The sequence below is a fragment of the Cervus elaphus genome, chromosome 15, assembly GCF_910594005.1.
Source record: "Cervus elaphus chromosome 15, mCerEla1.1, whole genome shotgun sequence".
NCBI lineage: Eukaryota > Metazoa > Chordata > Mammalia > Artiodactyla > Cervidae > Cervus > Cervus elaphus.
Window position 1 is genome coordinate 35,456,758 of NC_057829.1, and position 8,516 is coordinate 35,465,273.

General features: G+C 42.8%; 1 pseudogene; it reads left to right on the forward strand.

Moving 5' to 3' along the window:
• Nucleotides 1–1,845: 1,845 nt before the first annotated feature.
• LOC122708954 lies at nt 1,846–2,209 on the forward strand (annotated as a pseudogene).
• The last annotated feature ends 6,307 nt before the right edge of the window (nt 2,210–8,516 follow it).

Sequence of the window (8,516 nt, forward strand, 5' to 3'; positions counted from 1 at the left end):
GTTCAAAAGCATCAATTTTTCAGCGCTCAGCTTTCTTCACAGTCCAGCTCTCACATCCATACGTGACCACTGGAAAAACCATATTCAGAGACCTAGATACTCATTATTGTTCAGTTGAATTGCCTGGGACTATTAGGCCTCTGTATAACTAATGACTGGTATCTTTTGATAGATTTTACTGTTTTTCACTAATGTTTCAATAAGAGAGGCCTTATGGAGGCAGGCATTGCCCTGTTACATATGTTCCTCCTGGATAGAAGAAGATGAAGGCCAGTGAACATTGCTGAAATGCCCAATTTTCTGCTGCCCCAGTGAGCACAGAAATGTTGCTGATTATAAGGTTGGACAACCCAGGATTCTGGACACCTGAGCAAATGCATGGAAAACAAATGCCCTTTGGAGAACACCTAGATCTACTTGGATTTTGAGCGTGCTTTTAGAGTTGTTACTACATCCTCTGTAGCCCATCCTTACTGGATACATTCTGAATATTCACATATTTGATCTCCATTCAGTTAAGCAGAGCAGTCTCTCAGACTGCCTGGCTGAAACAACCTGGAGCCACAGAGGGACTCAAGGGGGCCCTGCCTGAGCAAAATGGTACTTTTCATATTTACTTAGTAAGGAGAAGGAATGAACAAAGCAAATAAGTGGAAGAGTTGAGTGAATAAAATCCTTCATTCCTACTTGTAAGTCTATTTATAGTTCTGAAGAAGGTGATTTCAAGATGTTTCCAGGCTCTCTGATCTGAAGAAACAGCACCATGACATCACTGCCAGCTTTTCTGCACATTTATCAACTCCCTGAATACTTCAATTCAGGCGTAAGGGCCAAAAGGTCAGATGACAACTTCAGGCCAGGCAAAGGCATTCTGTGAACAGAAGGATGGAGCAGGGTGGGAAGGAGAGGAAAACCAGTGGTGGGTTTTGAACAAGCCTAGGATGCTTCGTTCCCAGCTACTAACAGTCTGAGAGAATAGAAAGAGGATGAGGGGGATATGAATTCTCCAAAGACTCAATCCCCCAAAAAGAGTGATTGAAGCTGTGAAGACTTCATCAAAGGATTCCAAAGCTCTGGTGAGAGAGAATAAACATCCTAGAACAGACATAAAAATTAATTTAAAAACATAATGAGAATAGACTTGGTCATTTTAAAGGGTTTTAGAAAGCTAACAGAATTACAATAGTGTATTACTGACACAGGAATAAACAAAACAATGTAAAAAATAACAAAGTCCAAAAGTGGGCCCAAATATACATATATTTATACACATGTATCTTATATATGCATAATTAATATAAAAATAATTCTATTTATTTATTTATTTTTCCTCAAATTGCAGGAAAATAATCATTCAATTAATAATGGTGAGCTAAAAGGTTAAGCATTTAGAAGAAAAATGAAATCAGATTCTTTTAGTCATGTATAAAAATCAAAATCAGAAGAAAATGTTAAGCAATGATTTATGCAGTCTTAGAAGGGACTAGAGCAATCTAAGTCAGAGAGTGCAGTGAGATTCAAGGAGTAGTATATGGGCTAGTTGTCTCTGAAGGGCGGCAAGGGAAAAGGATTAGCTGTGCTGTCTTTAAATATATACAGTATCATGGGTAAAACAGATAGCTAGCGGGAAGCTTCTGAGTAACACAGGGAGGCCAGTCTGACGCTCTGTGATGGCCTAGAGGGGTGGAGTGGGGGAGGGAGGCTCAGCAGGAAGTGGGTATGTGTATGTATATGTCTGAGTCACATTATTGTACAGCAGAGACTGACACAACAGTGTCGAGCAATTTTTCTCCAATTTTTTTAAAGAATAAATAAAAATAAAAACAAATTGAAAAAAAAGAAAACATGATCTACACCACAAAAGCTGCAGTGGCCATTGGTCCCTGCAATCAGGCTGTGTTAGTCGACAGGACCATAAACATTTCAGGACAGCTAGGCGTGGACTCTGCAGGTAGACAGCTTGTGCCAGGCAGAAAGAGGCTAAACAACCTCTCACAAACATGGGTAAAATTCTGAAAGTAGCAGGCTGTGCCTTCACAACTGTGGTAAAAACAACTGTTTTGCTGGCTGACATAAATGACTTCAATACTGTCAGTGATATTCACAGACAAGATTTTCAGAGTAGCAGGTTGCTGCTTTGCCCAAAGGAGGCCAGGTTGAGACTGGAGCAGTAGCTGTGCAAGGACCTCTCCTGACAGCATCACTCTAAGTGGGCCCAGTGTCGTTCAGCCTGAAATTTAAATAAGATTTTTAGATTAATGTCTTCATTTTTACAATCTTCATTGGAAGGTGTAAGGTTGACTAAAATATCTGAAATTATTATGGAAATTCCATTTAATAAGGAGAATTGAACATGTATTGAAGATTAATGATGAATCTAGATACTGATGTTATAAATTACACTTTTAGAACACTCATATTACAGATGTGGAAATGTGGAAATGTGGAAATCCACATCATGTCTGGATGTGGGAAAACAGACATGCATATTACATAATTCTCAGAAACACAAAAGTAAAGGGAAATAACATGTAGGAAAGATGAGTTACTATTCTTGAGAAATAAAGAGCACATCTAATTCAATCAAATCCTATTAATTTAATGATGTGAAATATTTAGTTCTCATGTCAGATATATGATTCTACTTTTACTTGAGTAAAATTAAAGCATTTTGAAATGAAAATTAAAGCATTGAATGAAAAATGTAAAGGAAAAGAAACTGGACCAAACTTTATATAGATAGTATTTTTCTAATGGAAATAAAATGGCATCCAGATTAAAAAAATAAGACTATCAGAGACAAAAACCCAAATAAAATATTAATATATCTACACAAAAAATTAGTATCTAAGTAGAAAAAATAAGATAAGTGAGAATTAAAAGAGAAAATTCATAAAAGAAGAAATAATGATGGCCAATAGTAAGTATAGAACCATGAAAAAATGCACAATTTTAGTAGTAATTAAAGAAACTCATATTAAATAGTAACAAGTATCCAAAAATCTATAAGCTATAGTTAAAGGTATTCTCAGAGGAAAATATATGTTACTTTGCCATTAAAAATTTTAAAACCATAAAAATATGAACTGAAAATAATTGAACAGTTTATCATTTTGAAACAAATGTTAAAAACAACAACAAAAAAAGGACAAAACAAATAAATATAAAAGTGAAATTAGTGAAATATTTTAAAAATAAAAGAAATGATAAATTAACCCAGAAACCAGACATTTTTAAGTCAAATAAGAAAAATATATCCTGATAAATCTATATAAGAAAAAAAAGACAAAACACTAAGAAGCAGAGCAGTAGAGATAAGAAAGATGCTGTAAACACAAACATGAAAAAGAATTTTAAAGCAATACATTCATCTCCTTTCAGGTACTGGTCATAATTAAACAGGACAAGGATGAAGGGAATTTGGCATCTCAGTTCAGCCCTCCCTCACTTTAACTTCGTGGCCTGGGGTCAGATTTGATGTCCTTGCCTTGGGGCTCCGGGTGGTTACAGCTCCTGGTCAGGGAGGAGGAAAGTGGCACTGCTTTCTCTCTAATCTGGAATTTAGCCCAGAGCCCTAGGGTATTGGTCCAGAGTGTTCACATGAGTGTGGTCTTAAGCTGTTGAGTCCAGGGTGCTGGAGACACGTGTGGGCGTGGGGTTTCTGGATCTGGCCCTGCAGGTAGGGGCTTTTAGGGAAAGGCATTCCAAGTGAGTGGAGAAACCAGGGGGAAGGGGGAAGAGGGGGGAACAGGATCATGTGAAGTCTCAAAGTTCTCACAGAACCCCTCCTCTCACCTGGCTGCCTTGTAATCTTTGTTTGCTGACCCTGTCTTAGAGACACCAGCAGAGGGCAGCAGGAGGCCTCAGCTCCTGGGGCACAAAGTCACCGAACCCCATTACTGGAGAAAGGAGGCTGTGCCCAGAGCCATATTCCAAAACAAATCTGGCTACTTCTCTTTTGCATCCAGCCTGAAGCTGAGTCATGCTCCAGAGAAGGGAATCGGATCACACATTTTGGGGGAGGATTTAGATTCAGTCATTCATTTGTTTATGTATGTATTCAACTTTGTTGAGTGTATATGTGACTTCTTGGGCTTCCCCGATAGATCAGCTGGTAAAGAATCCACCTGCAATGCAGGAGACCTGGGTTCAATCCCTGGGTTGGAAAGATCGCCTGGAGAAGGGAAAGGCTACCCACTCCAGTATTCTGGCCTGGAGAATTCCACGGACTGTAGAGTCCATGGGGTCGCAATAAGCTGGGCACAACTGAGCGAGTCCTTTTCTAGGCCCTGGAACTACAGAGGTGAGTGGTAGTGTGGTAATACAAGAGCAGCGAGAACAAATGCTGGCACGGCACTTACTGAGGCTGATACCGTTCTTAGTGCCTTACTTGTATCAGTTCATTTACCCCTCACGACATCCCTGTGATGTGGGCAGTACTGCTATCCCCATTTTACCAAGAAGGCAACTAAAGCGCAGAGTGTATGTGACTTGCTCAGGGGCACATAGCTACAGAGTGGTAGAGCCAGGTTTGTATCCAGGCATTGATTTTGCCACACTGATATAATTAGTGGTCAAGATGATTTCGGGTAACTGTAATTGCTAAAAATAAAATAAATAGGGCATTGCAATGATGACTGGGGTTGGGCCAACCTTGCTTCAGTGGTCAGATAAGGAGTTTGGGGTGGGGGATGGGAAGATTCCCTGGAGAAGGGAGTGGCTACCCACTCCAGTATTCTTGCCTGGGGAATTCCATGAACAGAGGAGCCTGGTGGGCTACAGTCCATGGGGTTGCAAGGAGTCGGACATGACTGAGCACTGAGCAATCAATAGTGGTGATTACAATGCAAGACCAGGCAGGGGTGGAGAATCTTATTAGCACCCAGATAATCTCTGTTGAGCCCTAAGGGCTCCCAGCACACAATTTGCAGCCACTTCCGGTCCCTTTAGTCCATAACCAAACACCTACACACCTTACCCAGAGCCTCTGGAACCACCCAAAGACAGTGGCCCTCAGTGAGGGGAGTGTGGAGAGCAGCTTGGACACAGGCTGAGGGCAGGGCAGAGGCTAAGCCCCTTAACAACAGGATGCCCGGAACTTCAGCGCTGAGTCTATTGGTTTTTGTATACACACACAAACACACATACACACACACACACACATATGAACATCCCCCAATCCAAGTACACACTGTTTCCCAGGCAGAGTGTCACTTGCCCAGGGCCTCACCCTCTCTGACACCTCCCAGGGCCATTCCAGGCCCAGACCCCTCCCTGATGTCCAGGAAGATCCTGGAAATGCACAGGGAAGGATTTCGGTCAGCAGCTGCTTTTTATCAGTGGGGTATCAATCAGTTGAAGGAGATGATTTGGGGGTCTATCAATACAGAGTGAAGCAGGACTGTCTTCACTCCATGAAGGGTCTACAAGGTAAGGGGAAGTCTGGCTTCCTGGCTCGAGGCCTCCTGCAAAAGTGAGGGGGAGGCAGAAGGCAGTGATGGTGATGCTGTTTCGTGGGACAGTTGTTTCCCAAACTGACCAAACACACTTGGTCACCTCAAGGTCTCATGAAGGTAACCAATTTCCACGACTTTGGTTCACTGGGTGCAGAGCAGAGCTGACAGCCTGTGACTTTGTCAAGCATTCCAGGCAATTCTGCAGGTCGCTGCTCTAAGCACTGTGGTTGCCAGGACAGGGCAAGCTGGATTTGGGGTCAGCAGCAGCTGACTCAGCCTGAGGCATTTGTTAGGCTAACGAATGGTTATTTGCGTGTTACTTCTTTAGAGCATGACACTTGCATTTGCCTGGACAAACCACAGGTCTGGGTCCGTAGTTGTCTCCTCTTCACCAGGTTGCCCCACCAGGGCTCCCCTTCCAGGTGGAGCCCTGCACTGAGCTCCTCCTCTCCTCCCAGCACCAGACACTGAGGGTTACAAGGACAACATCGATTTTCAAAGTCTGCTTCCTGACATCTCCAGCCCACGCTCCATGATAATAAACAATCCCTTCCTGGTTAACAAGAAAAAAAATCGCTGATTCCTGGGTGGTTCTAAAGCACAGTTCAGTTACATAATAATGAGCAAACAACCTTGACAGCAATGAGCAAACTGTGACCCCTGGGGCCAGCCACAAAGAAGGAAGGCAGGCTAGTCCTGAGCAGGAAGGGGATTTGAGGAGAGTGAATGCTAGGCCTTCAGCTGGTACCCCAGACCCCTATCCTCTGTTTTGGACAGGCTAAAAGTGAGAACAGCAGAGCTGGAAGATTCCAAACAAAGACTGCCCTGCAGTTTTTGCAAGGTCTTGCTGCGCTAGGATTCAGGATCCAGGCTGGAGCCTGGGCTTGAATGTTGCAAGTTTTGGTAGTTATATTCATTCTGGTCCAGGAATGAAACCTGTATCTATACTTTAACAGGAGAGAATTGACTTACAGACACAATTTAAACTCAGAGTCCCCATCTTAAGAGCAGGGAGTATTTGCTATTCTAACTCACTCAGAGTGACTTTCTATGAACCTGAGAATTGGTGATAAGTTGTTCAGGGCACAATGAGTTTGGAAAAAATTATCAGGTTAAAAAAATGGAAGACAATCCTTGGATCCTGCAGCATTGCCCCTGAGATGGGGCCTGTAGGTCTGAAACTATGTGTGATCATGGATTCATCCAGCTTTAAAAAGGAGAAGCCATTACAGACCAATTTGCAGATAGGGAAACTGAGGTCCAGGGAGCCAGCATGTCATGGCGAAGATGCCTCTTCCATCAGAACAAACAAGACTCAAGAGGTTCCTCAGAGTCCTGAAGTCCCAATGGAAATGTGCTGCCTGAGGCCCTTGAGGTCTGTCCTTGGAGCAGCTGGCTTAATTAGGTCCCCTGTGCAAGAGATATCAGTCATCACATGCCCTTTAGAAAAGGAAAACAGCCTGCTTGCAGCCCTTAAGAGAGTGAGAGAGATTATCTGGACAGTCTTCTTGAATCCATAATTTCCCTCTTGTCCCAGGTCTAGGGAAGCCTGGCTTAACTGCAGTTTCTATCTTTGGACTCTCATGAGAATCCATTTTTAGATTAACTCCTTGTTTTCTTGAGCTGCTCGGCATGGACCCCACTGCTTGCTGATAAGAACTGGAAAGTGAATTTAGGGAGGTGGTTACCCCAATCCTAGACTGAGGGAAGGATGCTGCCAGGTATACAACAATTCAGCAATACGTGAACTGCGAACTTCCAGATGTTTAAGCTGGTTTTAGAAAAGGCAGAGGAACCAGAGATCAAATTGCCAACATCCGCTGGATCATAGAAAAAGCAAGAGAGTTCCAGAAAAACATCTATTTCTGCTTTATTGACTATGAAAAAGCCTTTGACTGTGTGGATCACAATAAACTGTGGAAAATTCATAAAGAGATGGGAATACCAGACCATCTGACCTGTCTCTTGAGAAACCTGTATGCAGGTCAGGAAGCAACAGTCAAAACCAGACATGGAACAACAATCTGGTTCCAAATAGGAAAAGGAGTACGTCAAGGCTGTATATTGTCACCCTGCTTATTTAACGTATATGCAGAGAACATCATGAGAAATGCTGGGCTGGAAGAAGCACAAGCTGGAATCAAGATTGCCGGGAGAAATATCAATAACCTCAGATATGCAGATGACACCACCTTTATGGCAGAAAGTGAAGAGGAACTAAAAAGCCTCTTGATGAAAGTGAAAGAGGAGAGTGAAAAAGTTGGCTTAAAGCTCAACATTCAGAAAACTAAAATCATGGCATCTGGTCCCATCATTTCATGGCAAATAGATGGGGAAACAGTGTCAGACTTTATTTTTGGGGGCTCCAAAATCACTGCAGATGGTGATTGCAGCCATGAAATTAAAAGACGCTTACTCCTTGGAAGGAAAGTTATGACCAACCTGGATAGCATATTAAAAGCAGAGACATTACTTTGCCAACAAAGATCTGTCTAGTCAAGTCTATGGTTTTTCCAGTAGTCATGTATGGATGTGAGAGTTGGATGGTGAAGAAAGCTGAGCACTGAAGAATTGATGCTTTTGAACTGTGGTGTTGGAGAAGACTCTTGAGAGTCCCTTGGACTGCAAGAAGATCCAACTTGTCCATCCTAAAGGAGATCAGTCCTGGGTGTTCTTTGAAAGGACTGATGTTGAAGCTGAAATTCCAATACTTTGGCCACCTCATGTGAAGAGTTGACTCATTGGAAAAGACCCTAATGCTGGGAAGGACTGGGGGCAGGAGGAGAAGGGGACAATAGAGGATGAGATGGCTGGATGGCACCACTGACTCGATGAACATGGGTTTGGGTATACCCCGGGAGTTGGTGACGGACAGGGAGGCCTGGCGTGCTGTGATTTATGGGGTCGCAAAGAGTCAGACACGACTGAGTGACTGAACTGAGCTGAACTGAAAGTGGTCCTTAGCCCATTCACGAAACATTTTAAATCTCATTTTGTGACTGACATACAGTTGAAGCCAGAATTCACTATCTTCCCCCAGTTTGTTACCTGGGCTCTATA